Source organism: Strongylocentrotus purpuratus, unplaced genomic scaffold (assembly GCF_000002235.5).
Source record: "Strongylocentrotus purpuratus isolate Spur 01 unplaced genomic scaffold, Spur_5.0 spur5_scaffold_12, whole genome shotgun sequence".
NCBI classification, from domain to species: domain Eukaryota; kingdom Metazoa; phylum Echinodermata; class Echinoidea; order Camarodonta; family Strongylocentrotidae; genus Strongylocentrotus; species Strongylocentrotus purpuratus.
The window spans coordinates 4,253,209-4,269,027 of NW_022145597.1; the positions used below are offsets into that span (position 1 = coordinate 4,253,209).

A 15,819-nucleotide genomic window follows, 5' to 3' on the forward strand; every position below is an offset into this window, starting at 1 on the left:
AGTTAATCCCACGGCAGCAATATGGGTGCTCTTTCAATGTTTTTGATACGTCATTATTTTTCCAAGGTCTTAACTATACTTTGAAAATAAAATAAATCATAATATTAATAATATGAATAATAATAATATTAATATGAATAATAATAATATTAATATGAATAATAGTAATATTAATATGAATAATAATAATATTAATATGAATAATAATAATATTAATATGAATAATAATAACATCAATATGAATAATAATAATATTAATAATATGAATAATAATAATATTAATAATGCCAATAATACTAATGATGATAATAATAATAGTAATTATAATAATAATGATACAAATAAGACTACTACTAATGACAATAACTATAATTAGGTCTTATTTACCTAGAGTAACTACTGCTTTTCTTGCGGGACCGGTTATTATGTTAGTTGATCACCCCCCCCCCCCCCCCCATTTCTTCAGAAATTAAGAATTTCTTGTAATAATTTGATTATGTGTAAAGTGTATCTGTATAGTTACAAAGCAAAAATGAACACGTACACATATTTTGTTTATACTTTCGATAATAATATCTGTAATACATTTGTTTATCTTTCTGTTGGAAATGATATAAATACGAATTGAAATGAATTAAATTATTGTTAAACCAGCAATCGCCAGGTAACCAATCACACCTCGATGGAGGATGTCAAATATGGATTTAAAGGTAAAGACCAGTACTGGAAACACCCCAATTTCAAAAAATGAAATGGAAGCTCTCATTACCAATCATGTGAAAGAATATGTTTTGACTAATACACGATGATAAAAAATTTGCCGGGAAACCGCCTACTAATTCATATATTTGGTAAATTTGTTTCTCTCATGGTCTGTGAGAGATATAGGGTAGTCCCATATACATCTTTCTGTGTATAGTGCTTGTAACTTTACGAAGAATGGGCCAAATTTCTTATCATTTTGATGATTCCAGAACCTTGCAGATGCTAGATGCTAGATGATCAACCTTTTCTGATCGATTCCACAACGTTTCTTTCACAATGCAATCGCGTGACCATAACTGGTCTTTACCTTTAAGTATTGCCTATGGATATTAATGCCGGGCTCGGATGCGAACCCTTGAGAGTCAGACGAATAAACCACTATAGCATGTACCCTAACTAAATTAAACATAGTAACTACAGAAGTCAATTCCAAAGACATTTCTGATATCTTTTATCATGGAAAATATGAATGAAGCCAATATACAATGTTTTTTCTCTCTAATCAACAGAAGGTATTGTCTTCGGGTAGTAAACAGTTTAAAGCCCTTGAAAGTGTTGTGAGCCCCTAATTCTCTGACGAATTGATGGCAAAATTTGACTCAAATTGTGTAATGATGTGAAATAGGATGTCATAATAGCACTCAAGTCTGCAAGGATTTTCAAAGCGAATACGGTTTTGTGTTGTACGCTGAAAATCTAAATTTTGTATCTTTCATCAATATTCGTTTAAAACACATTTATTCTGAAAATCCTTGTAGAAGTCAGTGTTAAATGACATCCTCTTTCACTTCATTATACAATTGAAGTGAATGTTTGCCATCAATTTTGTTTTGGCTCCCAACACTTAGAGATGCTTTGAGAGATATAATATAAGAAATTATTAAATACAAAATGACAATATGAGGTAGAAACCGAATAGCAAAAGAGATGTCCAATTTTGTTCTTTCTGGAAATACCAACTCAACACTGCATTCTCTTTTCCATCGCGTAGAGTATGGTCAATAAAACCTCATCAGGCATGCTTTAGCTTCGACTCTGTGTTAATACTAATTAAATCCCTCTGTATCTCCATATTCCTGAAATGAATGTTATGCTGATTTCCCCCCTCACCCTTCGCTAAGGTAAAATGTTGATTTGTTTGTTATTATGCATGCAAATATAGTAGCAACTCTATACAGGAGACAGAAACACGCATAACAGGCTTTCATTCCATCACATTTTCAGAGCGAAGAATATAACAACGATTGTCTAGAAGGATTTTAACACAAGAATCTTACATTTCACACCCCCCCCCCCCCTCTTGGTTGGTTGGCGTGTGGGGGTGGCGTGTGGAGGGGGATATCTTTATCTGTATTCAGCGTACAACAAGTTAACTTTACCGTTTGTCTTTGTGCATGCAATTGAAGAAAAAAAAAGAATATACGGAATCATTGAAGAAAATAAACTACCCAGATGCTTTGTAAAAAAGAAATCAGATATTTGTTGTTCTCGTTTCATCTAAATGAATAGATTCAGTTATAATATTCATATACATATGGGGATGACAATCTCAAAACATGGCAGGTAAGATTAAGGAGGGAGGTTACTGCATATTTTGTAACTATACTTGTAAACATTAATCGCACACTTTCCTATAATAATTTCCCCGAAACATAGGGAGGGGGGGGGGGGGGGGGGGGGAGGGCGTCTTTCAATTAATATTCATATCTGTCTCAACCTCAACTTGATATAGAATACAATATAATAAAACAAAAACATCGGATGTATCTCGTCAGTCAAAGGCAGAAATAAAATTGAAAAATGCTAGCTACAATACAATACTGGCTCCAACAATTCTCAATTTCCCTATTAATACATTGCTATTTCTTCAAAACACCCACATTTGTATTAATTCGTCTTCGTTAAATATTCCAAAGAAATGCGGAGTTATCTTGGTCCTCATGCTAAGGTATATAATAGACCTCCGTAATTTAATAATGACCATTCAAATAAAACAAAACAAAAGCTGAAGAAGTATAAAACAGCAGCGTAATGTCTAGACATCAAATACAGTCTTGCTGACTGTAGTGTATGGGAAATCGTCGTGAATAATTTATCAAAATAATCATTAAAATCAACAGACGAAGTTAATAACATGTGACGCGTAAATGATTTTTTGTATTTTATTATAAGTGATTACAAAAACTCCCTTGATATTTGTGTTCATCTCCTCCGTTAAGCATAATGGATGTTGTACTCGAAGATGAATTTTTTAAATACAAAAGCTAAGTACAATGACTTCATTAATGTGGAAGGAAGGGCTATAATCGAAGCGAAGGACGTTATGTACAATGGCTGCTTGAAACACATTATATACGGGATAGCATGAACAAATTCAAAAGAAAGATAAATGAAGGAGAAGGATAAGGACGGAGAATGAAAGAGAACAAAAATGAATGAGCTAGTTTTGGAGCGAGTTAAAGTCAGAGGTTAAGAGATGGAGAGAAAGAGAGAGAGAGAGAGATAGAGAGGGAGAGAGAGAGGGAGAGAGGGGGAGAGGGAGGGCGGAAACGACACATGAAACATCTGCAAATCATCAGTTAGGTTGTTGGTGAAAGAAGCTTGCTTTGTTACGATACATACTGTTCCTTCATTATGCAGGACTTAATACCTTCTCTCTTTCCTCTTTATAATCCTCACTGATGCTAAAAATACTTATTATCGTCTCGTGCATTAACATTATACCATGAAAACACGCACCAATAAACAAATAATAATAATAACAATAGCGCTTGAAATGAAAGATGTATCAAATCGATTCAAAGAAACGGATGCCAGAATGGTTACTTTATCGTTTTCTTTTTCTCTCTCACTTGTTTTCTTGCTATATATTCCCTCTTTCCTCGATCTCGTCCTCTCCTTTACACTTTCTCATATGTTCTCTCCATCTCTCTGTATGTATAAGTGCCCTGTTTGATATCTTCTTTATGTTAGATACTGTATATTGTTGAGTTTCTCCTTTGGGAATTCGAACAACGCCCATTTCACTATGGTTTATTTCGTTGGTCTGCTTTAATACTAATTGTACTTTTTTGAACTACAGTTTCTCCTGGCAACTAAAAATTCTTTCAGAGGCTTCCCCGACAAAGCAACACATGTATGCAAAAGTGGATTCCATGAATGAAATGGCCGGTAACCAATGGGGAGAGATGTATGCATACACTGAAATACAGTGATATTAAATAGTAAACAAGTCTTTTGATTTGAGCTTTTACATCGTAGACAAGAGTTCAATACGATGCCAGAATCAGCATTATTTTAACCTTAATTGAAATGAATACACTGCATTGATCATAAAGTAGTCTGTAATCTAGAGAAAGGGAGAGAGACTGAGAGAGAAAGGGAGAGAGACTGAGAGAGACAGAGAGAGAGAGAGAGAGAGGGAGAGACAGAGAGTGAAAAATTGTATCTATTCTTTGTTTCCTTTTTATGTTGTGACCACTCCGAATGTTCTTGTTTCAATATCGAGAAATATAATTTTGTTTAATCATGAAATTGACAAGTAAAATATAGGACTTTGGCAAATCATTTTATATTATTCTATTATTTCGTTTGCTCAAAATATTCTCTCAGATTTTTAAGGTAAAATTGGGAAGGAATTTCAATGATAGACCATATTCCGGGACCATATTCGATCAATATTTCCGTTGTTTTTACAATATTCCAGAAAAAGTTTATGACCGGTATTTAAGAGCGTTAAAATTCACAGCGATGTAATGTTAGTAGAAAATGTAAATTCTCCCTCGTACTTTGATTTTCTTACACGCTTTTCCAAATAAAGTTTTGCGTTACAGAAAAAGTAATAGAAAGGTACCCTGGTGGATTTTCACATGCGAAAAATAGTTGTTGTTGTTGTTGCTATTTTCTCTATAATTGTATGGTATTTTCAAAAAAATATTTTATTTTTATTTTATTTTCTAATGGAAAATGGAAAACATACAACAACAAACAAAAAAAAACAACAAAAAAAAACGCATTTTTAGGCCAAGTATATGAAACAAAGGAAAAATGATCATTGTATTCAGAGTTGAAAATAGATCCTTGTGCACTGCTTTTCACTATTTTCCGACTTTTTTAGACTATTTTATTCAGAGTTATAATGAAGAGACAGGTGTCAAAATACTGCAGTCATAAACACGATATATTAGGTTCATTTACGTATTCAAATCAACAGTTCGCTGTTAATACAGTAGCTGATTCGGAAAAAAACATTAAGTGCTTATTTGCCAAAGTTGTGTTTATTCTCTTTATTAGAAACTCTTATTGCCAAACTCTGATAGACATTCAAGTGATATTATGACATTTAGAGAAAGCGTGGATTTGAGAAGATGAGTGTTGCAATGATGAGCGTCACGTGATCAATCAAACAAAGATGGGAAATTTCGCATTAAAATATTCTTTTTCCAATCTAGTTTCGAAGTGGTCACATCAAAAACAAAAATACGGTATTTATTCCCTGAAAATCAATATAAATGCATGTTTACAATCAGTGAGTTTAGATACTTCATATTTACTTTGCAGTGCTTATTAAATACAAATATATTGTTAAGTTTCATTGTTTTACTATGTACAATGCAATCCCATGTATTTATTTATTTTGTTGGAAATGGAAATAAACGAAATGAAATAAATGTGTTATGGTCAAAACATTCCGAAAGATGACATCAAATAGCCTCGTTCACAACATTATGAAATGTGCAAACTTGACAATGACTTGTTACAAACTCAGATCACGACTTCTATAGATAATTCAATGGAATAATGTGAATGTCGTTGACTCAATTTCTTGGAAGTCGTGTTCTGAACACATTTCTTTTTTAGCGTTTGAAAACGTATCATGTTATTTTCCCAACATGCAAAGTCACGATCACGACGAATACAAATCAATAGCTAGCAACAGTACCTGCTTGTGACTGAAGTGAAGACCACTTACAGGGAACCTTTCTCTCTCGCTTGCCTCAGAGTGCCTTCAAGTGCTCACAAGATTCAACTGCAACGGATCCGAGATGTTGCGAGATATATAGCAACGAGCACTTTAAAAATGGCGGGCAGTGATACCGTGCGTGCTTGCAGTAAAGTCACCGGTTAGAATTGTAACCATTCGTTCTAGTAACTCTTATAGCTGCTCTCAATGAAGCTTGCGAGAGCTTTCAATATGCCCTTGACCAATCATACAGCCTACACGTATGATAATCAAGATACTGAACAAGTGGGGAGACAAAAAGCAACATGTGAAATTTGTGTGCGTCGTACGTACCCTGGTGGCGGTGCCGGAAAGCTTTACGGGCACGTGACGCCCATACTGAACGTTTTAACGCCATTGATATAACGCATCGTACACACAACTAAAACACGTAGGCATAATGTTCACACTGTACAATTAATAAACAAACCACAATTATCTTTAACAGGTGTTCTCTACCATGCATATTAATATATGACGAGCATACACAGTTTCAAGTCAATGGTCTAATACATTAATAAAAGCCCGGTCAAAAAAAAAGCACTGGCTGTGGGGAAAATTGCGTTACTATACACCACAATGGGAACGCACTTTTCCTTTGCGTTTAGAAACCATAGTAACGGTACGCCCCTTGATGAACAAGAGCACTACTCATTAACCGTTAATAAGGGGAAAGCAATCCTCACCGGCAGTCTTGGTGAAAATTATATTACAATATTAAAGGTATACATTGATACTAATTGAACGTCCAATGTACAAGCTTTGTCTGCCTATACCGTACAGATACATGTAGCGACTTTGTTCGGCCTATGCAATCACCACTTTATATTGGATGTTTAAATTCCTTATATGTATTTATAATTCATCACAGCATTTAAGACAATTTATGTTCTAATAAATCATAGCATCGGCAAGTATTTTGGGTTTGTAAATGAAGATAATATGACAAATTACTTAAATATAAATACAATGAAATGAGAGGATTTCGAATTTAATCCCTCCCCACTGATTGCATTCTTTTATTCATTTTTTGTTTACACACGTGCAATCGTTGCAGAACAATGTTTCACGCGGAAATCAAATATGGGCCATGGGCTGTGTACGCAAAAAGCCTTAAAGGTAAAGACCAGTATTGGAAACGCCCCAATTTCAAAAAATGAAATGGAAGCTCTCATTACCAATCATGTGAAAGAATATGTTTTGACTAATACATGATGATAAAAAATTTGCCGGGAAACCGCCTACTAATTCATATATTTGGTAAATTTGTTTCTCTCATGGTCTGTGAGAGATATAGGGTAGTCCCATATACATCTTTCTGTGTATAGTGCTTGTAACTTTACGAAGAATGGGCCAAATTTCTTATCATTTTGATGATTCCAGAACCTTGCAGATGCTAGATGCTAGATGATCAACCTTTTCTGATCGATTCCACAACGTTTCTTTCACAATGCAATCGCATGACCATAACTGGTCTTTACCTTTAAAGACGAAGTTGAGCTCTGGTCATGCGATTGCATTGTGAAAGAAACGGTGTGGAATCGACCAGAAAAGGTTGATCATCTAGCATATAAGAATTTGTGTGTATTGCAAGGTTCTGGAAATCATCAAAATGATAAGAAATTTGGCCTAGTCTTGGTAAAGTTACAAACACTGTACACAGAAAGATGTATATGGGAATACACGAACACGTGGCGTAAAAATCCTACCCCGGAGTTTTACGATGTTACATGACAATATTTAGAATATGAAGGCATTTGAAGAGCCATGCTTTTCAGGGAACATGTCTTATCTGATGTACTTCCACCCTTGCATGATAAGAATGATAACGCTCACAAATTATTTTTTACCTCTTCCCAGAACTCAACCTTCTCTTTAACCACTAGGCGGTTTGTGGCTACAATAGATACTGTACTATCACAGACAGACAGCCTTTGCAAATCTCTTAGCAATCTAGTCATGATTGTCATGCCGCATACCTAGCTACCGCCAAGCTGGTTTGGAATGATAATGTCCTGCTGCTAGTAGACTTCCAATATCTTGTCTCTTTATTACCTTCTTGTTATCGACTTGTATCATTGTAAAGCGCTTAGAAACATTAGTAATGCGAACTATATAAATATTATTATTATTGTTATTATCATGATTATTATTATTATCATTAATCATCTAAAATAACAGGTACTTGGAACGGCAATCATCGTCGAGGTAGAGGCATGTGAAGCATCCACCAACAAACTACTTGGCTTACGTAAAGCAGGTAACTGTAATGAATGGAGATACCGTCTCGAAAGAATTTTCAGAGGGAAAAATATTCAAGATTAACTTGGCTTAACAAAAAGAAATGTAACCCTCTTCAGCTATCAATTCCTTCACCAGCTGTTCATATCAATGCACATCCCTCTCTGTCATTCCAAATATTACGAAATGTTACGCAACACCGTCTGCTCCCTTCAGTTCTCTATGCACCTGGTCGCAAATATCTGCAGGCATCGAGCTTAGAAGGCATGCGTGGCACTGCAAAAGTTAGGTCATGTCCAGTGAAGATATATTTAGCTATAATATATAAAATACAGAATTCACAACATATGACCAATGCAACTTTCTATTGGTTATCAAAATCTACTTGAAGACATAGCCATTTCAACCAACGAAATCGACCAAGAAAATCGTGAGTTAGAGCGAATGTAAGGTTTTCATCATCATGATTTTTCCATCTAATTATTGGCATTTCCCTAAAATTTCCGAAATTTGTACATAGCTAGGAAGGTAGTCCAACGGTTTATCTCCCTAAAGAACTAAATGAAGTACACCCCACCCATCCCTCCTGTACTTATTCCCTCTCCCCGAGCTCTCCGCCGCGCCACCTTATCATGGAGATGGAGAAGATGGCGGTGTATCGTGATTCTATCAGGAGCGTGACGGGAGAAATCTTGTGCATTGATGGCACCAAACAGGTATTTATTACGATTGTTTATTTTTTAAAGTAATTTCAGTAGAGAAACACTAGTCAAATAAATATACATAAACAAAAATGATAAGTACAACATCAAGCCTATATGATACGTATTAGTAAGGAAAAAATACATTTATTAGTCTGGCAAAATTCTTGTGAATAGAATATGTAAGTATGTAGATAATGTTAGATTATTGACAAACACATTACTATCTGACATTTCCTTTCTTTGTTTTCTGTGTACAGGTCCTTAAGAAGATCTACGGTGACGAGAAGGGGACTATGCAGTACGTCACAAGTGTCCTCAATGAATGGGGGCAATTTGTGACTACTATAGTTGTGGCCTCTGAATCAGAAGAATGCTACTCCAGGATGGACCGTGGCCTCGTTGCCCGATTCCGTTGTGCGAATGCCCCCCACCCCCAAAGTCCTTTATGCAGACAACAACTGCTGCATGTATGTCAATTTCTTTGTGACAAAAGATGTATGTTAATGCATGTATACTGGAACTCCAATGAGTAATTGAATAGTAATAATCTAACTCTAACTTGCCCTCATAAAATTAATTAATTTCAAAATTAAATAACTTTAAAACAAGTTGAATATATATCATTGCTTATTTTAAAAGTTAAATATAATTACATTTTTGGGACTCTTGTTCTTTTTTTTCTTTTTTTCGTCACAGGGACGGCGGAACCTCGTGGCTTGAGTCACTGTTTGAGGATGTTTGGCTCCACAGATGGGATTCTGTGGTGGTGAAGCAATCTCACTCCAAGTATGGCATATTCATGAGCTCCCTGGCAGGTGCCATACTTGCGTACAACGCTGACGACATGAGCCAGCTTAGATCAGAGCCATCCGCAATGGTGACAAGCACTACACTCAATACACCGACGAGGAGATGGCTGGCTTTCGTAACACCCCACCAGGCTTCCTGCTATGTCAGACGCTTGACGCGCGGTGTCCAGGTAAATTTCTTTCTATCATTTAACAGAATTCGATGGCTCATGTATGAAAAATAATCAATAACGATTCAATGATAATGCTCCTTCCCAAGTAATTGTTTATCACAATGATTGTGTGTTTGTTTTCATGGTTTTTTTTGCAGGTATCCTGTGTCAACCAGTCTCAACATTCAAGTTCCCTTCATTGTTAACAACTTTTTTTTGTGGTTCTAACTGCATTTTCTTTTCTTTTTTCATGTGCAGGAGAGCCTTGTGCAATTGAGCACATCCTGGCTGAGTTCAAGGGACCGGCTGGCCTGGATATCGATAAAAACCCTCTGTTCAGACCTCATCAAAGCGATGCGGGATTGTACCTTTCCAGGTAAATACCATACTATTTTAATGAGTTGTTCAGTTTTACCATTCCATGGACGTATCATATATGGTAGTGTTAACCATAAGAACACTTGGGGGGGGGGGGGGGGGGGTCCCTAATCTTTTTAGGGTTAACAAAGTATGTATTTTTTTTTATTATTCATCTTGAATCATAAATGCATTTCTCTTTGTCTCCTTTTCCTCTCACCATCAGGTCTACCTTATCGCCTTCGCGGTCCAATGGAACGCCCGTATGGAAAAGCTTAAAGGGGCATGTTCCCCGTATTCCAGAGGGCGTTCAAAATACGTACCCGCTGGCGGACGGTGCCAGCTGCCTATTGACACCAACAGAATACGGCTCTTACGCAGACGGCATGTTCCGAATGCCCGCACAATGCCGATTATCGCATACATGTGCCGAAGTAATACCAATCGCAGTTCGGCTCTAAGATTCGGCTGCTGTTTCCGCCCACTTTCGTGACGTCACAATCGGCAGCGATCAGCTGGCTTGGCGAAGGCAGGCCAGGACGCGCGTACTTTGATTGACAGCTGTATGCAAATAAGAAGTCGATCTTCGGAACCAAGATGGCGATGACTAGAGCAGCGATAACTACACTGGCGGGAACGTGCCCCTTTAAGGTGGCTGGAGGGCAAGGAATGTGGACCTCTTGCATCGATCCACGCCAGCCGCAAAGGATCAACGAGCAAGGGAGGGCGCTTTTCGGCCAGGACCATGTTCTCTACGAGCCCAACTTCTCTGCTCCTATGACCGCAGAGGAAGAGTTGTTGGGCGTCGAGTATGCCTACTCCCAGTCCACAAACTACATCCAGAAAGTAGAGAATATTGTTTTGAAGATACTGGAATTATATGATATTAATTAAATAAAATACCATATAATATTATTATATTTGCTTAAAATGAAATGATGAAAACAATACTGTATATAATTATTTAACTCATGATCAAATGATCGTGTGTCTTTTTTTGTTAAAGGTTGATTTTTTAAAATTTTATTAATTCATCTCTTTTTTTGTTTTCCATTTCACAGCTGAACTTGAAGTCAACCAATAACGATTTTGGCAATCAGTGCTAAATTATTAAACTATTTCTTGATGAAATCATTAATCATTCATTTTGCTTCCTTTTATTTATTTACAGCTGATGAAGAGGCTTACTATAAATGAGGGTAAGTCAGAGACCGAGTCTGAGGACGAAGGGATTGACGAAGACGGTCCTACCACTCAATCTCATGACCCCTTAGATGCTATGTCTGTAAAACACGTTGTCCGCAGCAAAGACTAGCGTGTGGTCGAAGAGGTCTCCCCCCTTATGGATGACGTGTTGATGAGGCTAACTAACCTTCATCTGCCTGGATTTCAAGAAGTCGAGGACCTTGCGCTCCTCCTTCCTTGAAGGGGAGCAGCACATCATCCCGGCTCCCCTTAGGCAGGAGCTTGCCAAAGCTGCAGGAAAACTGCAGGATCATGACAAGGTGTGTTGGCTCAGTCAGTAGAGCGTCCGCCTCACAACCTGTAGTCTAGTTCTGGACCCTATATGATTTCTGTTATTCGCCGACTATAAACGTTAAGCCGAGTGATGGCCAATCCTTATTGACCGCCATATCCCCACTAATCGCGCGTTTATATTCGGCGAATAACAAAAATCATATAGGGTCCAGAACTAGACTACATAACCGGGAGGTCGTGGGTTCGAACCCCGGCCGCGTCATACCAAAAGACGTTAAAAGACAGAAGTTGCTGCACTTTGTTTGGCGTTCAACAATAAGGAATAGAGCAATGTCGATCTGGCGCTGCTCAGTGACTGCCGGGCTCACGATCAATTGGGCAAAAAGAATTTCCATTTTAGGTTTAACTTAATAAAATTTGGAGTGGACTTTAAAAGATTATTATTATTATTATTATTATTATTATTATTATTATTAAGAGTGCCCGCAACTTTGTCAAAAGGTATGAATCTATCTGGGGCTACACTCTGTTTGGGAGATGCAGTCACTCCCAGGAGAGTAGCTCGGCTCAACAGACAAAGTTCGGGTGGATGCGCTTCGCCCAGGCAGCATCCATCACAGATGCGTCGAGGGTCGTATACCTACTCATCAAAATGCTAAAAAATCAGCCGTCTGTGGGTGGCCTGTCATCTCCTACGAAAGCAGCCTCCAAAATAAAGGCCCGCTACAAGAGGATCGCGGACAGGGTTAGGGATGACCCACTCCTATCTGCCTTGGATATCCTGCTGCCTAATATAAATGCAAAGTCTATTACATCGTTTATATCGAAGGAGCAGAAGCGGTCCACTTACCTTGTCACAGCTCAACCAAAGGTGAAGCCCCACAGGAAGGTACTCTCCAAAGCCCCCATCCCAGAAGCTGTGGAGCTACCTGCATTCCTTCCACCTCCATCCTTCACCCAGACGAAGTATGAGTCCATTCCCAACCAATCTGGAAGGCGATATGGTGAGAAGAGGCGGGCCCTTGACTTCTCCCAGCTATCTCAACATGGACCATCATCCCAAAGTCAAGATGAGCCACCGCTTCCAAAGGTACTGCGCCTTGCTCCAAAGCTGAGTCCCATCTCATTCCCAGCAATGCAACCAGGGCCTTCTGGCATTCCTATTTTTGGTCGTTGTGCCAGCTCAACCAAATGCACAGACGTTCTCCCTACCGTCCTCCTCCTCCCCCACCGCCCTAACCGTCATGTTCGGTCCCAAAAGCAACGTCAAAACCATGTATAGCATGTAACATACCAAATTGTGGAGGCCTACGCAAGAAGTACGTTGCATCGAAAACAAAAACGTTGGGAAGTACACGATAAATACATCACATTTTGTCCAACCACAAATAGATGTGTGACTCCAGGGTTCACTAAGGTCTATGATAGTTTTGAACATTTTGTTCAGGAAGTGGATGCCGAATTGGCAAGGCACAAAGACGAAGAAAAGATGTATAAACATATTCACAACTATCATAAACCTAATAGCAATAGTTTTAAATGATGAGGGGTCATTCATGTGATATTTACTCATTTATCGTCTTCTTTCATATTACATGCCATAGAAAGAAGCGACTTGGAAGTACTTATATATTTAAAATATTCAAACACATCGTTGTTTTTGCTTTGATGGAGTGTACTTTTTGCATAGTTTGGTTCTCTTACAAGAAATGCAATAGTTTTAAATGATGAGCGGTCATTTACACTGTATGTGATATTAACTCACTTAGCGTGTTCTTTTATATTATATGCCACAGTAAGAAGCGACTTCGAAGTATATACATGTAGTTTGTACTAGTTATGATTATTCTATATTGTCTATATCTCATTTGAGAAGTACCAGAACTCCAGAAGACAGAATTACAGACACTTCAAACCCAAATTAATGTTATTTTATGTTCAATATAAGGAACACACAACTTAATTTTGACCTTGTATTTTGTGTTACTAGCTTTGGTGTTTATTGTGTCTATTATGTTTGTTCTTGTGAATGCGATTGATAGATAGAGTAAAGTAAAATCTAGAAAGAAAGAAAGAAAGACAGAGTTATGGTTGGGTGGTTGGTAGCGTGTAAGTGACATGTGGACTCATCAATTCAGTTCAATTTATTTCAACAATATTTTCAATATCTCACACTTCACTTTTCCTCCTTTTCCTTTCTTCCCTCTCTTTCCTTTTCTCCACTTTTCTTTCTTCTTCTTCTTCTTTCCTTCTTGTCTCTCTTCTAGCCTCTTCTATCTGGCATCAATTTTCTTCTTTCAACTGTACAGTGTATCTACCATCTATATGTACTGTACATGTACTAGCATACAGTTGTATTTGTATTTGTTGGCATGCATAGCAGTGTTTCATAAATGTAACAGTACTAAGCACAGGTGCAATATAAATAATGTCTATTACAAAGCAATGTTTTGAATGAAACTGTATATGCATCATCTCACACTGAACCGTTCCTCTCTTCTACTCTCTCTCTCTCTTTCCCTTTCTCTCTCCCTTTCTCACTTCCTTTCTCACTCTCTCGTTCTCTCTCTTGTCTTTCCTCTTTGCCATCCAGTATGATGTACTTTAAGTTTATGTCTGCTACTCAAAATAAACAGTTTTTATCTGAAATTTTTAACAATTGATGCATAATGGATTTTTAGATCTTTGCTGTGACTTGATATATTTATATGTTATATGACATTGATTGTTGTCATGTACATTTTCTGCTATTTATTTAAGTTAATATTGTCTGTTGGGAGCCAGGGGAGTACAAATAATCAAATAATTCCTCTGGCTCTCAACAGAAAGGTTAAATTACATTACATTGTTATGTTATTTATGTTATTTGTAGTTACTGTCTATGATATGTTAATGTATTGTTATATTTATACAAATGTGAGCTGTAAAACGATTTTTATGCCTTCATTTTATTTTGTGCATGACAATAAAGAAATTCAATTCAATTCAATTCAAAGAAAGAAACATGGATAGAGAGAAAGAAAGATAGAGTGAGAGAAAAAGAAAGATGGAGAGAAAGAAATATAGACAGAAAGAGGAAGAAAAAAGAAAGATAAAATTCTGGAATTAAAAATACAATTACAAATCCGTAATAATAAAGAAAATCGAAAACAGCAACACCGGAATGAAATTAGAACATGGGTAAGGATGATTTTTTTTTTCTCGACACACAGCATTATTTTTTTCGGCGTAGCTGGCGTGCTCTGCTTCCAAGGGTCGCCGGCGATCAACGGTGACCTGGGCTCGTTCCTAGAAACCAACGACAAGACAGTCATAACTTTATCCGCCAACTACGGAGATGTCTGTGATCTTCCTAAACCATTTCACGAAGAGCTTACTAGCTAGTATCTCGTGAGATCGATACCATCGGCGAGAAGAGGAGCCGAGACTTAGCCTTAGTCGCAATACCACCGGATTATTATTAAAGTAATATTAGGGAAAATGCAATTATTGAAATGAATTAGTAATAAAAAAGATTGAACATGATACGAAAAAAATAAGAGATGCAATATACTACCAAATGTGTGTAGATTATACAATAGAAGTACTTGTAAAATATAAGTGTGAGTATTTCCTTACATGACCGGTGAATCAGTTTTGTTCTTGAGATGGGTACCCCCCGGATATTTTCGTTTGATTGTTTATAAACATACACCAATATATTATTCTTAGATAAATACGATGTAATGAAGTTTGTGTCCAATGTTTTAGGTGTACGTTGAATAATCAAATGACAAAACTTCAACATGCCAAACGTTAAAAAAACATGTTTTAAACTATTCATTTTACACATTTGAAGATAGAATTTATCTCGAAAGCAATATGGGTCTGAAAACTAAAGAATACACTTCAACCTATGGCTTGCCTGCCGTGGCAAAATACATATCCCTTCGACGAGTATATAATGTGGAAATTAAGGCGTATAATCAGTTTATTTAAGTGGGAAAAATCCTTAAATACAAACATGGCATATTTTTTATAAGATTATCAAATACAAAAAACGATAACCCACTGTTTAAGTGAATGTGTAGAAAAATCATAGTTGGAGGATTTATTGTCCTTTTTTGCCAGCCATAGTCTACCCAATAAATGACATGTGATGGCGCTGCCCATTGACTAAATAGTTATGACAGAGATACGACGGTGTCAGATGTGTCATAACTCCTTAGTCAGGATGTTGTCGTTGATCTTGGCAAAGTGGGCTTCGTGAAACACGTAGCAGACAAGTTGCTCACTAACGCTGATTTAGTCAAGAAGTTAGACTTATGACG

General features: G+C 37.0%; 1 protein-coding gene across 1 annotated transcript in view; it reads right to left on the reverse strand.

Moving 5' to 3' along the window:
• LOC588101 (beta-arrestin-1) overlaps positions 1–6,356 on the reverse strand; it is a 45,287-nt gene extending 38,931 nt beyond the window's left edge. Inside the window, exon 1 of the mRNA XM_030981634.1 lies at positions 5,708–6,356. The gene's annotated coding sequence lies outside the window, so the exon portion shown is untranslated. The remainder of the gene's footprint in view (positions 1–5,707) is intronic.
• Between the last annotated feature and the right edge of the window lie 9,463 nt (positions 6,357–15,819).